The sequence below is a fragment of the Crotalus tigris genome, unplaced genomic scaffold (assembly GCF_016545835.1).
Source record: "Crotalus tigris isolate CLP2741 ecotype Arizona unplaced genomic scaffold, ASM1654583v1 scf7180000020588.15403103151:6194809, whole genome shotgun sequence".
Lineage (NCBI taxonomy): Eukaryota > Metazoa > Chordata > Lepidosauria > Squamata > Viperidae > Crotalus > Crotalus tigris.
In genome coordinates this window covers 1,236,349-1,256,637 of record NW_024098092.1, presented here as the reverse complement: position 1 = coordinate 1,256,637, position 20,289 = coordinate 1,236,349, and the positions used below count along the sequence as shown (strand labels likewise).

The 20,289-nt window shown below is 46.4% G+C and overlaps 1 protein-coding gene and 2 long non-coding RNA genes across 3 annotated transcripts in view; 2 read left to right on the top strand and 1 right to left on the bottom strand.

The window, feature by feature from the left end:
• The window catches only part of CASZ1 (castor zinc finger 1), a 259,152-nt gene extending 243,571 nt beyond the window's left edge, over positions 1-15,581 (bottom strand). The window contains exon 1 of the mRNA XM_039367870.1: positions 15,453-15,581. The gene's annotated coding sequence lies outside the window, so the exon portion shown is untranslated. The remainder of the gene's footprint in view (positions 1-15,452) is intronic.
• LOC120319240 lies at positions 7,221-13,191 on the top strand. The gene is made up of 3 exons (XR_005559718.1): positions 7,221-7,896; positions 9,943-10,033; positions 12,840-13,191. It is a non-coding gene; the product is annotated as an uncharacterized LOC120319240 (long non-coding RNA).
• On the top strand, positions 14,036-17,658 carry LOC120319239. The gene is made up of 3 exons (XR_005559717.1): positions 14,036-14,121; positions 15,626-15,768; positions 17,282-17,658. It is a non-coding gene; the product is annotated as an uncharacterized LOC120319239 (long non-coding RNA).
• The last annotated feature ends 2,631 nt before the right edge of the window (positions 17,659-20,289 follow it).

The window sequence follows — 20,289 nt, the reverse complement described above, 5'->3', positions numbered from 1 at the left end:
TTGCTGAAAGATAATCACGGTTAGCATTGCAGCATCCATGCCAGGTAGACAAAACTGGCAGAAAGAGAGACAAGGTCTCAGCACAGCTAGCAAGATTTACAGCTTAGGGCGTAAGCACATGGAAGCGCACACAAATCAACCGTTAAAAACTACCTTAAAAACTGCTGTGCGTAAACCTATGATTTCCTATTTACTTTGAAAAATCAGAGAGGCACATTAACAAAGGTTAAAAAAAAAGCAACGGTCTACACAAAAACCTACTCCTCCGAAATTTCTCATCACCAGCATGGATGCCCTTGCTCTCCTCTCCAGAGTTCCACTGTTTACATGTTTTTGAACTTATTCTCACATCCCCACAGACTAGAAACTTATTTTCTTTTTAAAACGGAAGCAGGTTTCCTCAGGATGTTGCCTTCTGCATTCAGTGCCAGTATTTACAATGGGGTGGTGGTGCATTCATTTCTCCATCTCTCGAGGCCCATATATTTTCCCAGAAGGATTTGGTCTACTAAAAAAAAAAAAACCTATCGTTTTCTGCCATTTTGAGGTAGAAATAAACCATGGTAGAAACCAGCCAGCAGGCATTTACAGATCCAAACTCACTTGCATGGGATGTGGCCCCATCCATGTTGGTCTGTGGTCACTTCCCCTCCACTGAGCTCAGTCAGGGCTCCAGTTGTAATGGGCAGAGAGCAGAACTGGTTCTGCGGGAAAACGTGGGATTTCCAACGTTTTCAACGCCGGCTTATAATCTACCGCTGCTTTTACGTTTGTTCTATCTACTTTATTTTTGTCATCTTCTGGGCAAGATATACGCATGTGTGCGCACTCATAGGTGTGTGCGTGTATAAATTGTGGGTTTAGCTAGAAAGGTAATATCTTTTCGCCACGCCTATGCTCCAAGCTGGCTGTTAATGGCAGCACTCCCTGGCTTAGGCTGTATGGAGACAAAAACATAAATTAGAACAAAAGCCGAGATGACAGATGCAACACACAAAGGGGAAAAAAAGGGGGGACGTGCAAGAGTGAAAGGTTTACAACATTCCACGGTTATTTCTCTCTATCTTGTTTTGTTCCTGGACCAATCCAAAGGAACTTTGTTGTTAGCTCGGATCGTTCCTTGGGTCTTTGAGTTCCACCCGGGTTACCTTCCCCCACCTCCAGCGTCCTTCCTGCTTCCCCACCTTTAATAAATAAAAAGAGAAAAAAAAACAACCCACAACTCTAAAGAGAGGAAAGTGGGTGGGGGTAGGTCTATATGCGGTATACAAAAAAAAAAAACACACAACACTTTTATTTTACCTGGTGTCAAGAGGTTTGGGCAAGGGACAACAGGTGTTACCCATGAGTGTAAATTCTGACTCACTGGCAGAGTTCCCTAGACACAAGTCAGGGGTAAAAATACAAGATATAAGCAAGGAAAAGCATATATGGACCTTACTTCCTGACCGTTTTTGCACCACCACCACCACCACTTTTTAAATTCATTTGGAAAACCGTATAGGTCAGTGATGGCGAACCTTTTAGAATCCGAGTGCCCAAACCGCAACCCAAAACCCACTTATTTATCGCCGGGTGCCAGGTGGGCGTGGCCCACTGGGCAGGCGTGGCTGTGGTGGTCATGGCAGGCTGGGTGGGGGTGGCCAAGGTGGGCGTGACCACCTCGATGTTGCTCGTGGGGAGGGACGCATGTGGGGGCCAGGCAGGATTGGGGGAGATCCAGGGGGTCTCTGGCAGGTGGGGCGGTGGGCAGGAGGCTCATTCTGTGGGGTGAGGCGAGGCAGGGTGGGAATGCCATTGTCGCAGGGCAAGGCGAGGCAGGGGTACCATCAGCCCCTGCACACAGAGGCCAGCGAGCGCATGGATGCTAGGATGCATCCGGTCATGTGGGACCTCGGTGAGTTAGCGGGTGGCTGGTTGAAGAGGGATGGTTGCCATCTCCGGGGCGTGGCGCGCGTGCCCACAGAGAGGGCTCTGAGTGCCGCCTCTGGCACCCGTGCCATAGGTTCGCCACCACTGGTATAGGTGCTTGTCATTCAAGGCCTGTATGTAGAAGGCAACAGTCTGGCTCCCAGAAGCAGTCTCACCTAGTCTTTAACTAGCTATCTTAACCTCTTTGCCTTCTAAGAGGTATTATACTTTTATTATTATCCCTGTGATTGGATGTTCCTTATTTAGTACATCTTTATACGGGAACACGGTTCTTCCTATCCATCCGTCTCGTGTCCTCACAATAATCCTGCTTGGTCAGGGGCCGTTTGCTGTTGGACATTAGCAGACACTTTACCGCTTTGAATGGGTTGTGCAGTACCGCAGAGTTTGACTCCTAAGCTGTGTTACCATTCATATTGTTTTTAAATTATAACCATTACACCTTTGTACTTCACTAAACCCCTCCATCTGACTTGACCTTTCCAATGTTTTAAGGAAGTAAATTATTTTCAAACCTGTGTCATAAAGTTTAACCCTTGCAGACTTGTAAAATAATAAACAACGTTGAAAATAAATAAATAAATAAATTCTTAATGGAAGCACTTTAAAAAAAAAAAAAGCCTTGTCAGAGCAAGACACAGATAAAATAACAGCAAATGAGAGAGGTGAATTAAAACCAGGTTGTCGTGCTAGCCAAATCAAACAGTTTGGCAACACTGTGGAAAAAAGGCATCTAGTTAAGTGTATGTTTTATGAGTATTTTTTTTTTCTTTTTTTTCTTTTCCCTGCCACCTGCTACTCCGACTCCTAGGGTTTTAACAAGACTTAAATGCCTCCAAAGGGTAGCTTAATTTTCTTTTCTTAAAAAGAAAAAAGTATCAGCCTAATTAGATAAATCCATTGGCCACGTGGGCTGAAGTTCGTCATGGAAATTAACCTCTTCAAAAGTCCACAGCTACTGAAGTAAGAATGTATGCTTTGGCAAAAGCGACAAAATGAGACGCACGGAGATATAGACCTACACTTTCTGAATGCCTCAGAAATTTTATTCCCTTTCAAAAATTAAATGTTCTCTCTCCACCGAACAGGCTGAGGAGTTTTTCTTGCCAAAATGCTTCCAGTATGGCAGAGAGACTCTGTGTGTACGGCATACTTACCCGTAATTAAATTAACCACAGTTTACTAAATGACTAATTGTGAACTCACATGACATGCTGAACCATAAATTAACGACATGGGTTGGATTCACACAAATGCACAAGGCTAACGTGTGGCTGTCAGTTTAGCGCCTAGCAGTTTTTGAGGAAATGTACCACCTGAGCTGCTGTATCTGGATGCAAACTGCTCCTTCGTGCAGGCTTCTCCCATCCTTTCCTATCTCGGGAGCCTCACAAAATTCAAAATTGGGACGTTTTGGAGTGAGTTGATGCATTTTCTAAGACAAATGATTGTGACATCTTAACTCGCTTGGGTTTAAATACAAACCTTTCACCTTGTTACAACATGACCCCCTCCGTCCCACGTGCGCGTGCCAACCCACCCCCACAGAAGAGAAAAGAGGGAAAAGTTAAATGCTTGTGAAAATATATTTATAGTTGTAATTGGAAAGTAAACAACTGCTTGTGTAGGAGAGGACTATCTATATTTCAGGGCTCCGCAGATCTAACTACACAAGGACTAGAACAGGGCTCTTCATACTTGGCCCTTTGGTGACTTGTGGACTTCAACTCCCAGGATTCCTCAGCCAGCATGGACCATATAAGCCAGGGGTCTTCAAACTTGGCCCTTTGATGACTTGTGGACTTCAACTCCCAGAATTCCTCAGCCTGGTTGAAGTCCACAAGTCATCAAAGGGCCAAGTTTGAAGACCCCTGTGTGTTAAAGTCCACAAGTCATCAAAGGGCCAAGTTTGAAGACCCCTGCTTGTGGACTTCAACTCCCAGAATTCCTCAGCCAGGCACGCTGGCTGAGAAATTCTGGGAGTTGAAGTCCACAAGTCATCAAAGGGCCATAGTTCCCTCATGCTGGCTGAGGAATTCTGGGAGTTGAAGTCCACAAGTCATCAAAGGGCCACGTTTGAAGACCCCTGACTAGAAGGATACAGACAGAAATGCTGACAAAGCCAAATAGCTCCAGGTACCTCCCAGAAGAGGTCTTCAAGATCACCTGGGACTTAAACCAATCATCTCTTCATAACCCTCACAGAAAGGTTATACTAGGTGGGCCAGAGACTGACTCCAGGTCGTTCATTTTGGGAGCCTGGCTCATCATAAATATTTCCAGGGCAGGCCTGATCCTTGGACTGTAGGAGAGGGCTACACTTTTGGCTTGTCTGTCTGTTACCATCTTGGTTGGCAACCCTCTCCAATTTGGATTGCCACTCCCATGATCATCAGCCTATTTCAGTACCCTACTGTGAAATAGTGATCTCTGGAAGTCCAGGGCAATCCTAAAGATGCTATTTGAGAGGCAAAGACTACACACGGGTTTTTTGGAACACCCTTCAAAGAATTCTTGAGCACCGGTGAGGAAACTCAAGATGGCAGGGCCTTCTTTAGTAACTTTCCTCTCTGCAAACTGAAGCTCGGGGGTAAAAACTCAATACAGGTGCCTCGTCAATACAGTACTGTCCTTCACCGTCCCCTGAGAGTGTTGACTATTTAAGATCACTCCTGATATCTAAATATTAATAACTTCACTAGTCCTCTCCACCGTTCCCAAAACTCTGATTCCAGTCTTTAGCAATTCGAAGGGGAGGCAAAACCCTGCAATGAAATCTAACCGAGTGTGCTGTAGCACCACCTCATCTTGCCCAACGTGACAAGCCATCGTTAGTATTCGTTTGGTTAAACCTACATGCCGTATTTTTTCCTCTCCAGCCCATTTAAATGTAATGTCAGAAATGTTCTGGGACTCTCAAGGCCAAGGGGACTTCAGATTCCCTTCACAGGGCTGAAAAAGTTACCACGCTCTCTCTCTCATCACCTACGAAGTACAAACTTTGATCTTCCTCTCAAAGGATGCCCACCCAGCAAAAAGAACTTGCCTCTTCCTCAGCGACCACATAAAATCATTCTTAAAACTTTAAGCCACCTAGTGTCCAAAACTACATCTCCTCCTTCAATTTATATGTACCAACATACACATGTGTGCATGTGTACGCGCGCGCGCGCGGGCACACACACACACATATGCAGCAACATCTGGATATAAATTATTTAGGACCCAGAGAACGAGAGATGCAAGGAGAAATTCAAATAAGCAGACAAGAGAAGTTAGCTGGAAGAGACTTGAAAAAGCATCTTCCCGAATTAGAAAGGCTCACCGTGATGAACAGGTTAAAAAAAAAAAAAGACAGGAATCAAAGTAATAACAACCAACAAAGAGAAAAAAAAATGGATTAAGCTCTCATTTCGACTTTCCTTTTGCCCAAGGAACGTTGAGCATTCATATCTGCCTCATAATGGAGGTGCCATCACGATCCCTTTCGTGAATAGCCCCTCCTTGACCTGGATGTCGTGGCAAGCTGGCCTTCTTGGAAGATATTTCACGTGAATGTAGGGAGATGTTTCATTCTGACATGCACATTCTCCCATGGGAGTTATTCCAATCAGAGAAGCGGACCGGCATTCTCACGACTGAGATTCCACCTGCCCAGGAGTCCGTACCACATGTGGTATCTTTTGCCATTCACAACTCAGAGCAATCCCATTCTAACAGTGCCTTAACGTGCAGCAAACACGACTGGGAGCCGGCGTGTCAATACACTGGAAGATGTAGAAGGGGAGGTGTGCGTGTCAAAGCACAAAAAAAGCATTTCGCCTGGCTACAGAATCTGTTAACAAAGCTAAAAAAAAGTCGCCCACTGAGGAACTGCTTTCAGTGGAGTGGAAAGCAAGGGGGAGAGCAAAGGGACAATCTACACAGCATGATATTTTATTTATTTAATTAATTAATTTGTATTTTGGAGGGGGAGGGGGGACCATCTCAACAAGTGAGCAAACTATCTTAAAATAATTAAAACCAATTCCAAGTATAAATAAGCAATAGCTTGCTCCTTAAAATGCAGAAGTTTAGCAGCAACGCCAGGAAGCTCTTGACTTCGAAAAATTTAATCTGCACCAGAAAAGCTTTCTTTTCAATCAAAATTCAGCTAGAACTTGGCTAAGCCCCCTCTGAGGTCCCTACGGCACAGAGTTTCCGGCCCCCCCAAGAAGGCAGAAGAAGCTTAGCTAACTTTGGCCTGATTAAAAGGATCCCCTTTGTTCCTCCCTTTCCACAACCAGTTTCCCCTTTCCCTTCGCTGTTCTCCCATGTCCTCAAGATTCCTCTCACCTTGAGCAGTGTTAGGATTACCCAGCATTTACACTCAATGCTTCTCTTTATTCCTTAAGACTTATTAAGAATGATAATGAGCTGGAAAGCTGACTACATGTCCCTCTCTTTCTCTCCCACTCTATTTCTTCCCCCCCCCGCATCATATGTATTCTCTCTCTCTTTCCCTCTACGTGCCTTTTCTGTGAAAGGCACATAGGACAAATCGGAAGGAAGGAAGGAAGGAAGGAAGGAAGGAAGGAAGGAAGGAAGGAAACTGAAAGGGAAGGGGAAGGGGAAGGGGAAGGGGAAGGAGGGAGGAAGGAAGGGGAGAAGGAAGGGGAGAAGGAAGGAAGGAAGGAAGGAAGGAAGGAAGGAAGGAAGGAAGGAGAAAACTGAAAGAAAGGGAAGGGGAAGGAGGGAGAGAGGAAGAAAAGAAGGAAGGAAGGAAGGAGAAAACTGAAAGAAAAAGGGAAGGGGAAAGAGGAAGGAAGGAAGGAAGGAAACTGAAAGAAAGGGAAAGGGAAGGAGGGAGGGAGGAAGAAAAGAAGGAATGGGAGAAAGAAGAAAAGAAGGAAGGAAGGAAGGAAGGAAGGAAGGAAGGAAGGAAACTGAAAGGGAAGGGGAAGGAGGGAGGGAGGAAGGGGAGAAGGAAGGGGAGAAGGAAGGAAGGAAGGAAGGAAGGAAGGAAGGAAGGAAGGAAGGAAGGAAGGAAGGAAGGAAGGAGAAAACTGAAAGAAAGGGAAGGGGAAGGAGGGAGAGAGGAAGAAAAGAAGGAAGGAAGGAAGGAGAAAACTGAAAGAAAAAGGGAAGGGGAAAGAGGAAGGAAGGAAGGAAGGAAACTGAAAGAAAGGGAAAGGGAAGGAGGGAGGGAGGAAGAAAAGAAGGAATGGGAGAAAGAAGAAAAGAAGGAAGGAAGGAAGGAAGGAAGGAAGGAAGGAAGGAGCAAACTGAAAGAAAGGGAAGGGGAAGGAGGGAGGGAGGAAGAAAAGAAGGAAGGAAGGAAGGAAGGAAGGAAGGAAGGAAGGAAGGAAGGAAGGAAGGAAGGAAAGGATAATTGAGGAGTTATATAATATAAACCTTCACCCAGGCAACTGGGAGAAGGAAGAGAGCATTTAGAATTTGTGTGTAATTTTCTTTTAAATTCTGTACATCTTCTTTCTTTTGCCTTCCTCCCCCCCCCCTTTCCAAAGACTCTTTTCCTGTTCCTTTCTCGGACTTGGAAGTGAGATGGGATGTGTGTGAAACCAGATGGGAAAAAAGGAAGTCTGCCTGCTTGGGAAGATTCGTTAACACTCAGCTCTTAAATGGTTGTTTAATTGTAACAAAATTTATGCTTTTCCCCCTTTTCAGCTTAAAGCCCTACGCTGGAACCAAGTTAACTTGCAGTTCTCCTCTCTTCCATTTCCGTCCTCCAAGCCTCGCTGTTAATCTGCCCTTCTGTTTTTCAGTACCTGTTTTGTACACCTCAATGGGCCTGGCAAGGGTTAAATCACTCTCCAGGAACTTCCTCGCCTTATGAATAAAAACAGCTTTATCCAGAGGATCGGAACAAGAACAACGGTCGGCAGCCGTCAGCTCTGGGCTGTTTGAACTATCTCACCTTTTCTTCTAATTCAGACATTCATTGGGCTCACAGGCTCCTTCCAGGTAATAGAGAACAAGGATAACCCCCCCACCACCACCTCGTTTTAAATGGAAGCCTTTTAGCCAGCTTGCTTCCTGACTTCCCATAGCCTTCCAAGTCAAGAAACAATTCCCAAAGACTCTTTTCAAAGAGGAGGTGTGGAGTCGGGGTGAAGAGAGACCGATAAGGCAGTCAACACACACACAAAAAAAAAGACAGAGGCACCTCTAAGTATTCCCTGAGCTGAATCTTAATATTTCAAGTGGCAGACAGTCTGCTTCCTGCCTGCTGTTGCCTTTCATCCCTGGACAGACCTCCCGCTCGCTTTCTGATACAGACATCAGGGGGACATTGCTAGGAGCCCACCTAGCTTGCCTTTGAGAGAAGCTCACTAACCACATCGAGACCCATGTACAGGTAGACCATATTTGGGACCAGAACTTCGGTTGATAAGCAAACGCCGTCACTTAGTCAGTTGCAGCTGATTTTTGCCCCGGTGGTTCTCTAAAGTAATCAAAATACAATTGTTCAGCGAATTTGGGGTCCCCCCATCGTCTTGGCTTATCGAAAGAGCCCTGGGAAAGTTGCAAATGGCAATCAGACAGCCCCAGGGCACTGCAAGCTTCATAAATACACGCCAGTTTCCAAGTAACCAAATTTTGATCAGGTGACCGGGGGGGGGGGGACACCGGGATGGCCGTAAGTGTGAGGATCAGTCGTAAATCACTTTTTTTCAGCATCGTCGTATTTTTAAATGGTCATGAAAAAAATGGCCGTAAGTCAAAAGCTACCTGTATTTGTGCTTTGGTTTTTCTCCCTTATCACCTCAGCTTTTTAAGATCTTTAGATAAGTGATGATGGCACACAAATAAAAGAACACCCAATGTAATTTAGGCTTACAATTCTGTGTTATGCACAATAATATTTGCTTCCCCTATGTAACTGATAAGTAACAGAATAACGGAGTTGGAAGGGACCTTGGAGGTCTTCTAGACCAACCCCCTGCTCAGGCAGGAAACCCTATACCATTTCAGGCAGATGGCTGTTCAGTCTCTTCTTAAAAACTTCCAGTTTTGGAGCATTCACCACTTCTGGAGGCAGGTTGTTCCACTGGTTAATTGTTCTAACTGTCAGGAAATTCCTCCTTAACTCCAGGTTGCTTCTCTCCTTGATTAGTTTCCATCCGTTGCTTCTTGTGCTGCCTTCAGGGGCTTTGGAGAATAGCTTGACTCCCTCTTCTTTGGGGCAGCCCCTGAGATACTGGAAGACTGCTATCATGTCCCCCCTGGTCCTTCTCTTCATTAAACTACACATACCCAATTCCAGCAACCATTCCTTATATGTTTTAGCCTCCAGTCCCCTGGTCATCTTTGTTGCTCTTCTCTGCACTCTTTCTAGAGTCTCAACATCTTTTTTTACATTGTACTGACCAAAACTGGATGCAGGATTCCAAGTGTGGCCTTAGCAAGGCCTTTTAAAGTGGCATTAACACTTTGCGTGATCTTGATTCTGCCCCTCTCTTAATGCAGCTTAGAACTGTGTTGGCTTTTTTGGCAGCTGCAGTTATGAACCAAATTGTCCTATTTTTTGAAGATTATTTTTAGTAAGAGTAAAGATTCTTTTTTAAATATGGCAAACCTAAACCATTAAATACTTCAAATAAAAAGATTAGGGTACAGTTATACTACCGATAAGCAGACGTCAGGCAAATTTAAAAGATTTTTACTAAAATTCAGCATGAGGTTAAATGGATCCTATTTCTAGCAGCCAGTTTTCCCCTCTTCACTTTTTATATAGATGAGCTGGTTATAAGTGCTCCTGAATTATTAGCATTGGAGACAAAAAGAAAGCAAGGAAAATAAGGCATCTTAGTAAAGCTTCCAACTAGGTAGATGTATCTTTCTTATTAATAAAGCAAAATGGGGAAAGAATACAAAAAGATTATCAGAAGTACATAAGCAACTGACCACTGCACAGAAAGGTGACTTTAAAAAGAACATGAGGAGTTTCAGAAAGCTAAAATGCTACCCACGCACCAAAAACTAAAATTTGCTTTTCCATTTTCTCAGGAAACTTTTAAAATCTGCGGAGGGAAGTTTAAAAACAAAGATACAGGAGAAAAAAAAAAACCACCCGTTATATAGGTGTCGTACTTTACAGGTAAGTTTGGGGGAAAAAAAACTAGGTATCTGTCCCATTTCGAAGTGGCCTGCTTATTTCCCTATGCAAATCATTGTGATACATTTTGAAGAGTTCTGGGTTTGTTTGTTTTTAGATTTTTATCCAACTTTATTATTTTTTATAAATAACCCAAGGCCCCAAACATACTCATCCTCTTTCCACCTCCTATTTTCCTCACCACGACAATCCTGTGAGGTGGGCCGGGCTGAACGAGAGGGATTTATTTATTTATTTATGAGACTTATATACCGCTTTAAGTGCAAGCACTCTCTAAGCGGTGTACACCAGTAAGCAATGTATATTGACATTGCCCCCAACAATCTGGGTCCTCATTTTACCTACCCCAGAAGGATGGAAGGCTGAGTCCACCTTGAGCCGGTGAGATTTGAACCGCTGACCTGCTGAACACCGTCAGCTAAAGGCTATGGCGGGACTGGAACTCAGAGTCTCCTGATTTCTAGGCCAGCACTTTAAACCACCACCCCCCCCCCCCGCCAACTGAGTGTACTTTTTGACAGACAAGGAAAGGGCAAATCAAATTAAGGGCTGCTGTTTCTTAAAACCAACCCCTCTTTCTTGGGACAGAGAAATATGCCGCTTCGTGTTTGCCTCGATTTGTAAAATTCTCCTTCCTCAAATCAATTATCAATTATCAAATCAATTATTTAGTGTAAGGGAGGACAATGTCAAACTATATGAAAACTGACGCGACCAGCTTTTAAAAGAAATGTGTGTGTGTTCATGTGGAAGGGTGATGCGGGGGGACTACGAGAGATCTGTCGCTGACTTCTTGGTTAAAATATTTTCTTGTTCTAACTCATGTTCTTATGTCACTGAGCTAAAAAGAGAGAGAAGAGGGGAGAGGAAAAAGGGGGGGGAGAGAAGAGAGAGAGATGACTCTCCTTGAATGATCTGTTTAACCTAAGCCAGAGGAAAAAAAAAAAGGCATTAATTACTTATGTGAGCTATGGCTTCTGAAAGACAATAAACCTGCCTTGTCGCCATGGATATGACATATTTGCTCTGAAAACAACACAATAATTAGCAAAGGGGAAAGATACAAGGGGAATATGCAAACTCCTGGGTTTAAAGCCACAGTGTTTCTTTTCTGATGCCATGCTGGGGTGTGTGTGTGTGTGTGTGTGTGTGTGTTTTGTTTTTCAAGTATCCCTCCGTCCAGTTTGCAATTCAAATTTTAAAAAGAAAAGGGAAAAAGAAGAGAAGGGCAGAATAAAAAAGCCATCCCAAAAGATTGAATAAAATAAGAAGAGGAGAAAAAAGCATTTCGAAACTGTAAGGAAGCAGCAGTAGAGAGAGAGCTGGGGGGGGGAGCATAACACACAAGAGAATTAATAAGATTAAAAGCAATAAAGGATGCGGATTTCATCAGACAAGTCAGGTTTATGTTTGCCTTATTTTAAAGTCTGTTTAGGGCTGCTTTGGATAGAACCACCTAGATGAGAGTATGCTATGGATATTTTGCTAAATTTGGGGGTGGGCAGGCAGAAAAATATTGCAAAATAGGTCCAAAATTGTTGCAAGGGGGGGGGAGGAAAAAAGCAAACATGGAATAATGCAGTAAAGCTTTAAGTGGAAAAAGGGAGCAGTCGTATTTTTAAACCTGTCACTTTGCCTTGTCTGTCAAGGAACAATGGCACCAGCTTGGCCCCCAAGCAGATACACATTACTATAGCTGGGACACCCCAAAATGAAAGTTTCCATCAGTCTTAAAAACTGGATCTGGAGCAAACCCTTCCCATGACTGTCCAGTTCAATTACGAAATGAGCTTTAAACGTTGAGAAAAGGGAAGAAAAAGTTTACTGAATAATTGGTGACCTTGAAGTCTTAAGAGTGTTTCCCACAAAAACTGCCTCAAAAGAAAGATATTTGTTCATCTCCTCTTCTTTGATTAAACTCAGAGATAATGCTTCACAAGATCTATCTGAAAGTGTATTAGAATTACTGGGGGGAAAAATATTGGATGTTAGATTTATTTTAACGTGAAGGAAAAAATGCAACAGACTTAATTTGCTCCGGTCATTGATTCTGTACCTCATAAGACAAGTACGTTAAGGAGAAGGCCTTTACAATTGATCATGATTTTCTGTTACTGCATTCGGGCAGAATCATTCAAGATCAGAGTCCAGAGTACAAAGCTCAAGATGTGAATTAAAAACCCACAACTTTCTGTCCACTCCAGGTCTTTTGCGGCTTCAGCCCTTTCTTAACACATTCATACGGAAACTGCAAGCTGAATAACCAAAAATACAGAGCTTGACAAAACCAGCAAACAACCCCCCCCCCAAAAAATCTCAAAAAGACACACGCTGCTTCTTTAAACACTTTCGACACATATGGAGTTTGATTTCTTGAAGAGATCAGTTTAACATCTCCATAGAAACCAGCAACAGATTATTATCAACAGAATAAATAAGTGGCCTAATAAATTAAACAGCCGACAGGAGATCTGGAAACTTGATTACTGAAGTTCACCAATATTCTTCCCCTACATACGCAGATCAAGCCTTCCTAAGACATCTGAGATGGATCAAAAGGTGGCAACAGAACGCAAACGCTTATTTTGTGTGTGCACATATAGGCTGCGGCTAAAGACAAATGGAACTAAGCACCACAAAGAAAAAGGGAAAGATTAAGGTGATCCCGAATGCAGTTACATATGTCTGGAAGGAAGGAACTTGGGGGTGCTTGTATGATGGAAAAGAAATATGGCACACATGGAATTTATTAATCAAGTTCATAGAAAGTTTCACTTCTTTCCCACAGACGCCAAGACAGATCGAAACCATAACTATTTAACATCAAACCTCCACAAAGCAACTTTTTTCAGAAGTTTTCTCAGGCACCAAATGGCAGGAAAAGGGAAAAAAAATCTAAGGAGCACCTGCTGTCATACACACCCAATTCCACATGGACCCTTGACCCATCTACATACATAGTCTCATCCTGCCGCCGAACTCTATTACACCACCAGCCCAAAGGTCTCACGGATCCCCCCCAGCGCTCCAGACTGATCATTCGCCATGTAGACACAAACACTCGCCTTTTGTATTTGTGAGAACGCATCAACTTCTCTCCAGCCAAACCTCTCCCTCCCCAAAATAAAAGGTTTTATAAATCCATGCATAATTTTATGCAGGCCATATCAAACGGTTCCTCTCTCCTTCCAATCCAGGGTTGAAATTTGATGCTTTTATACACAGTGACATTTAGGTAGAAAGAGGGAAATGTTTTCCCTCCAGAGAGAAGAAACATCATGAAGAGAGAGAGAGAGAGAGAGAGAGAGAGAGAGAGAGAGAGAGAGAGAGAGAGAGAGAGAAAGAAAGAAAGAAAGAAAGAAAGAAAGAAAGAAAGAAAGAAAGAAAGAAAGAAAGAAAGAAAGAAAGAAATCCTCTTTTTCCCCAGGAACCAGACTTTTCCAACTGAATGGACCCAATGCCCTCCCGTCTCCCTGGGACACAATCCCTTTTCATTTCCCACCCTTCTGCTAAGGATGATGAGAACTGTAGTCCAAGACTTCGGATGGGCTTCACCAGCTTGCCGTGCCTTTAAAGGGACAGATCTGGGAACTGGCGTCCTCGCGTTCAATCTCTTGCCTGTCAATGCGCCCTAAGCCCAGCGATTTTTTTTTAATTTTATTTCTGTCCTTCTCCAGAAGTTTCTTCTTCCCTATTATTACTACGATTGTTATTATTACGAAAAACCACTATCCCAACCCCAGCTGTCAGCTTCCTCGCAGCAGGCTTGAATTTTGACTGACAGCTGAACACCTGTTCCCTTGTCCCGGGAGCAGCCAAACAAGGAGAGGATCCTTCATTCAAATCCCACTCGCCCAGGACCCCCCCCCCTTCCCAACTCCACCCCTATGCGGAGCCAAGCACCCGCCCCTGACCCGACACAAACTGCACACCAGCCCCGTCTCGTACCCTCCTCTCTGCCGCCTTTATAGCGAAGGTCTTTTATGCCTTCTTGCCTTCTCGGAGCGGCCCCCAGTTCTCCACCCCGTCGGAGAGGAACGAAGAGCGAGCTCTCTTACAAATACAATTGGGTAACCCTCACTGGCCACTTCCAAGGGGGTCCCCCGAATCCTCCCCCGGGCACACCCAGCCGAAGGTGGAGGAAGTGACAAGAGAGGCCCTTTCCCCCCCCCCCGCAAGTGCGCAGCGAGGGAAACGGCGAGCTTCGCCCGGCGGCGGCGTTGCCCCGAGGCTACCTGGCGCTACCCCGGACCCCGCGCGCCTCTCTCCAAGCCCGCGTCCACCCCGGGTCTCCTCTCTCCAAACTGGCGGCGGCGGCGGTAGCTACTTTGGAAAAACTTTGAAGGCCGGCAGCCGGTCAGGCACAGCGGGAAAAGAAGCTCCGACAGCCAGCCATAAGCGTTGCTCCCTCTCCCCCCACCCCCTTCGCCCCGACCCCGCCAGCTGGCTCTTGGGGCGAGAGCGCGTCGCGTGTAGCAGAGGAGAACAAGTGCAAAAACTACTTTCCAACTCGGGCACGTCTCCGAGGGCAGCCCCGGCGGGAGAGCCTTGCTGTCAAGCGCCCCCGCCGCCGCCGCCGCTCTTGGACTCTTTGCAAAAGGTCCGGGCCAATGGCTCGGCGCGGCCCCCGCCGAGCGAGCCGAGTGTTCCGTCTTCCGCGTCCCCGACGCCGGGCCAGGCGGTCCGCGGAGGCAGGGCGCGGGAGGGACCGAGCCGAGGAGGGGAGCGGCGCTCGGCCACCCACCCCACCCCCCCCCGCGCGCGCGCTTCCCACCCACCCACCCACCGCGAGTTGACCAAGTCCTGGAAGCGGCCGGCGTCTCGCTCCCACCCCCCGCACCCCCCACCCCACCCCACCCCACCCCGGCTCCCTCCGGACCAGGAAGGCGAGGAGCCACCTGCATCCTTTCTCCCCACGCGCTCCGAGCGGGGAAGGGGCGATGCGAAGGAGCGTGCCGGCGGCGGCGGCAGCGCTTCCCCCCCCCCCACTCTCCGAGGCGGCGGGAGGGCCACTTCGGCTTTTGGCTTCTCTGGGTCGCCCAAAGCTCCCCCCGAGATCTGCGCCCCCCTTCCCGGGCCGGCCGCCGGGACGAGCCCCTCTGGGCGCGCGCGCCCCCCGCCTGCCTGCCTGCCTGCCTGCCTCCATCCCCCCCCCCCGCTGCAGCCCCGGACCCTTTCCCGGACCCCGCCGCCCGCCTCGCCCTCCCTCCGGGGCCCCCGCGCTCCGGGCGCCGCTTCTCGCCCTGCCTGCCCAAGCGCGCACTCAAGGCAAAAAAGAGTGGCCGCCGCCGGACGAGCCCGGGAAAAAGTGCGCCGGCGGGCGGCTCGGGGCGCCCCCCGGGCAGGGAAGGCCCGGGACCGTCGGCGGGGGGGCCCGGCCGGGCAGAGCGAAAGGTCTTACCTGCACTTGAGCTGCTTTGGGTGACTTTCCAAGTACAGGGAAATGTGTGTGTTTGGGATGGAGGCTGGGAGCGCGCATGCGCCACCTAAGTTGCCCTGATCCGGGATTTTTCTTCCCCCCCCACTCCGTCTCTCCATTTTGCTTTAATTATTGAATTTTCCAATTTCTACCAGGGGGGCAGGCGGCTCGCAAAACCCGGGCTGGACTTCCAGCGCCAACTGCCCCTTCTCCGCGCTGCCAGGAGAGAAGAGGAGGGAGGGAAGGGAAGGGAAAGGCAAGGAATGGACTCGTTTCCCCAAAGGCAGGGAACTCTAAGGTAGGCAGAGGCGCCTGGTAAAACCCGGAGTGGAGAGAAGCACTCCTGCCAACTCTTGGCTGCTCTTTACTCATCTCCTCGGCCCTGCCCGCCGCCGGCACTTTCTCCCTTCTGCCCAAACCACGCTTCCTTCCTGGCTTGCATCCTTTTCCAAAATAACTTGGCCACCTCTCCGGCCAAACTGCCTATTCTGGGTTATAGGCCTCCGGTGCCCTGACTGTACTACCTGTTTCAGGGCAAAGCCTTCGGGGGTTTGGTCCAGGCAGTCCTGGGGGGTCTGCCGTGGTGCGGGAGGGTCTCTGCCCAGCGTTTGAACACCGGCCAAAACCCAACGGGCATAAATCCGATATGGCTCCAGTTTGCCACCTGTGGATCAGGGCAGATCATCATTGAATTGCCTGTTGAGTGTGTACGAAGCTCGTGCAGACGGCAGACTAAAAGCCCGGCTGACCTTAACCTGGGCTTTCACAAGTGGCATAAAGTCTCTTAAAAGAAGAGCTTCTGGGTATTTCCGCTCTTCGGTTAGTTAAGCTTTTTCTGCCCAGGAAGAAAGGGCTCTGTGACCCTATGGAGAAAGGGGGGGGGGAAACCTGGATTTAGTTTGCAAAGAAATGCAAACTTGGAGCCCCTACTGATGACTTTCTAGCTAGCCCACGGGGGACACACCTGGTTTGTTAGTTATTGTGCTTTTCCAAAAACCCTTTCTGCTCTCTTTTCTCTTTCCAGCCCTGTTTTCAACTATTTTAGCTTGGATGTCTTTCTTAGGGTAGATGCCTTTAGCTTTAAGGTCTTTTGGGGGGGGGGGGAAACCCAGTATTTTTTGTTATTGCTTAGTCTCATAAAAATATTTTAGCTTGACAAATCCTGCTAGGAAGGACAGAGTGGATTTATAGCAACCGACGCTACGAAGAAAAGGGTTTTTCTCCATCTTTACCAAAAAGGCTGAGCAATTGCTGGCTCTGGCAGGCGAGACAGACAAACTGGGAATCCCTGTCTAAATACGGCCAAGTTCTTTTTCTAGGTCAGTGGTTCTCAACCTTTTTAATGCCGCGATCCCCAACTGGTCGTAAGTCGAGGACTACTCAAGCGGTCGTAAGTTGAGGACTACTCAACTGGCGCAGCACCGTTTGCAGAATGGGACTCTTGGCGGGCTCAGCAGGGCAGAGACAGCCTGGACAATTCCTATTGGCTTTTGAAAGCCAATAGAATTAGACTCTATTCAAGAGAGTCTATTCTATTGGCTTTCAAAAGCCAATAGAATAAAAGGGAGTAGCACAGCTAAGGAAAAGGAGAAAAAAAATGGCGGACTGCGTTGTTTGGCGACCCCCGTGAAATGGTCGTTCAACCCCAAATGGGGTCCCGACCCACAGGTTGAGAACCACTGTTCTAGGTGGTGGTGACAACTGAATCTCCTATTATTTCCATACAGTTAAACATGCACGTTAGGATGAGTCCATTTGGTCTTAAATCCTACCGAAATTGATAATGCTATTCTTACCTTTTTCATCAACAGACAAAGGACAAGAAAGTCGCCTTCTATCTATTGGGCCAAAAGATGCAACAAGTCCCATGTCAAAACAAAAACATCCGAGTTTCATCTGTCAGAACCATGACATCCCACTTGGGAAGAAACCTCCCATCTTCTCAGGCCTAAAACCAATGCACTCTGAGGACTATTTCTCAATTTTTTTGACCCGCATTTGGATGGGGATAATGTTATTGGAGAACTCCGCCGAGATAAAGTCATGATCCACCAGGTGGGTCAATGAAGTACCTCAACTGAAAGCCAAATGCTTGCCTTTTTTCCCACTCTTTTCAAAGATTTTCTGCATAACCCAAGTAGGGGTTCTGTTAAAGAACAGCAAACCTTCTCTATAATAAATTAACAACATGTTTGCTAGCAAGTAACTATTATTATCCCCGGTTGAAATCTCCAAAATAGAATTCCAAAGAAACAAGAGATAGAGTTCGAATGGAAAGAAAACTTTCCTGGGCTTAAGGCAGGGGTCCCCAACCCACGTTCCATGGACTGGTATCGGGCACGGCATGCCAGCCACCGGTCCGCACACACAAGCAAAGCCCCATCTGTGGGATGCCCGCAGCACACAAAACCACGCACCCTCTGGTCCCTGGGAAAACCTCTCTCCACGGAACCGGTCCCTGGTGCCTCAAAGGTTGGGGACCTCTGGCTTAGGGCATAGCAATAGAGCACATCCGTCGCACATGTGTTGTGCAATTAAATAGATGGAGCAATAAATAATAAATTAATGAGTAGCACTAAGGAGACACACACACACACACACACACCCCCGGCATTCTGTACCTCTTTCTTGAATGAATACTCCACAGGTCCTAAATCTTGGCACAGGAACGCTAAGCCTTGGTTCCAGCTGAGGTGTCCAAAACCTGTAGCAAGCATAGGGAAACGGTGGGTAACGCCAGGTTCTCCTTTCCCAGGGGTTCAGCACCCGACCATAGGGACTACTGGAAGAAAGCACCATGAGAATCCTCTTTCATTGACTTGTCAAATTCTTAATGGAAAGGGGAGGGTGGCATATTCACGTCTTATTGATCACGTTTCAAGCCAAAATCTATCCCTGGGAATCTAAGAGGGGTAATGAAAAAGCAAATCACCTGCTGTTTAGGAAATCTGTTGACCTTCCCCTATACTTTTTAAAATAGGTGAGGGGGGGGGTAATAAACCAGAAGCCCATGAGTCTTCAGAGGAGCTTTTTGCTTAAGAGGTGTCAGTCCTTACTGTGGCATGTTGGGGTCTTAAGTCAGTTCTGGCCAGCAACTTCTGCTTTTTACTACTGCAGAATTTTTTCATGGGACAATTTCTCTGCTGTAGCCTCAGAGGCAGCAGAACGAGACGCAAGGATAGGTCTGCCTGTCTAAGGCCTTTTATTAAACACCGTGTGACTTATTTTGAGTCAATACGTTAACGTATTTAACAAGACGAGAACAAGAGGAAACGCGCTGCCTGCTTGCTACACTTAACACCACACCGAATTTCTCTCTAATTCTTCCTCTCACTGGAAAAGCCCAAATAAATGAACTGCTCAGAAGAAGAAGCCTCTCTTCAGCCTTAAACGCTGTCATATCTGCTTTCATTTCCCCCCTTTATTGTCAGTTTACCAAAAGCAATTAGAGCATATCAGACAACCACTGTTTGCCAAGTGCCATTTTCTCACATGAAACTCTTGCTCTTGGGTTACACATTATTAAAAAAAGAAAAAAGAAAGAAAGAAAAAGAAAAAGTCTTAATCAGGCAAATATTTACACGGAAAGCTAACTTTCCCTCCGCAGATACACACGCGTGCACCCCTCCAGAGCTGCTGAAAACGGATAAAAATTCCAGCAGTGTTGATGGAACAAAGGCTCTCCATACTAAACTGACCCCCCCCCAAAAAAACCACCTTTCTTGAATAGCCAAGTTAGCCTTGTCCTTCTGCAGGGTAGATTGCCCTCCTAGGGCAGTCCACTGAAATAAAATTTGAAAAAAATGAACGCGTACAGAGTCCCATACAAACCCCCGGCTCGAAACAGTGAAACTGAAACATTTCCAGCCTTGACTATAATATAAAGGATATATTCAAGAGAGTTTGTGTTACAGCACTGCCCCCGAGTTATACCTTTGTCTGCTTCTTTTTTTCCCTTTTCAAACTCACGTACACGATAGTCTCTCTTAAGACATTGTTTACAATGCTCCTGTGCTGGGCTCTCTGATAGCTTATTTGGAATGGCCATACCCTGCCCCTCAAGTCTTTTGCTCATTTGAGAGTTAATATGATTCTTTCTAATCACTTGTTAAAAGGGGCCTCCCCTGGCCTGCTGCAGCTAATGGACTTTTAGTTATGTTCCCAGTTTATTCAGAAAGTAACCCAGGGCACCCCGTGAGTCAGAAACGAGAAGAAAGAAAATAGGGAAGACCCTGCCAACAAGGTCTGGATTGCCACCCCTTGGCTGCAAAGAATTCAGGATCCATCCTTCTCTTTCTCCCAAGATGACAAAATTACATCTCGTTCATCAACAGACATGGGAATGCATCAAAAAGCCAGTGGACTCTATAGCATAATAATAATAATAATAATAATAATAATAATAATAATAATAACAATAATAATAATAATAACAACAACAACAATAACAACAACAACAACAACAACAACAAAATGCCAAATCCAGTCTGAACATCTGGCTGACTGTGCGATGATCCATAATAATAATAATAAGAAGAAGAAGAAGAAGGAGGAGGAGGAGGAGGAGGAGGAGGAGGAGGAGGTGGTGGTTGTTGGAAGGGACCTTGAAGGTCATCTACTCCAACCCCCTGCTCAGGCAGGAAACCCTATACCATTTCGGACAAATGGCTGTCCAGTCTCTTCTTAAAAACTTCCAGTGTTGGAGCATTCACTGCTTCTGGAGGCAGGTTGTTCCACTGGTTAATTGTTCTCACTGTCAGGAAGTTTCTCCTTAGTTCTAGGTTGCTTCTCTCCTTGATTAGGTTCCACCCATTGCTGC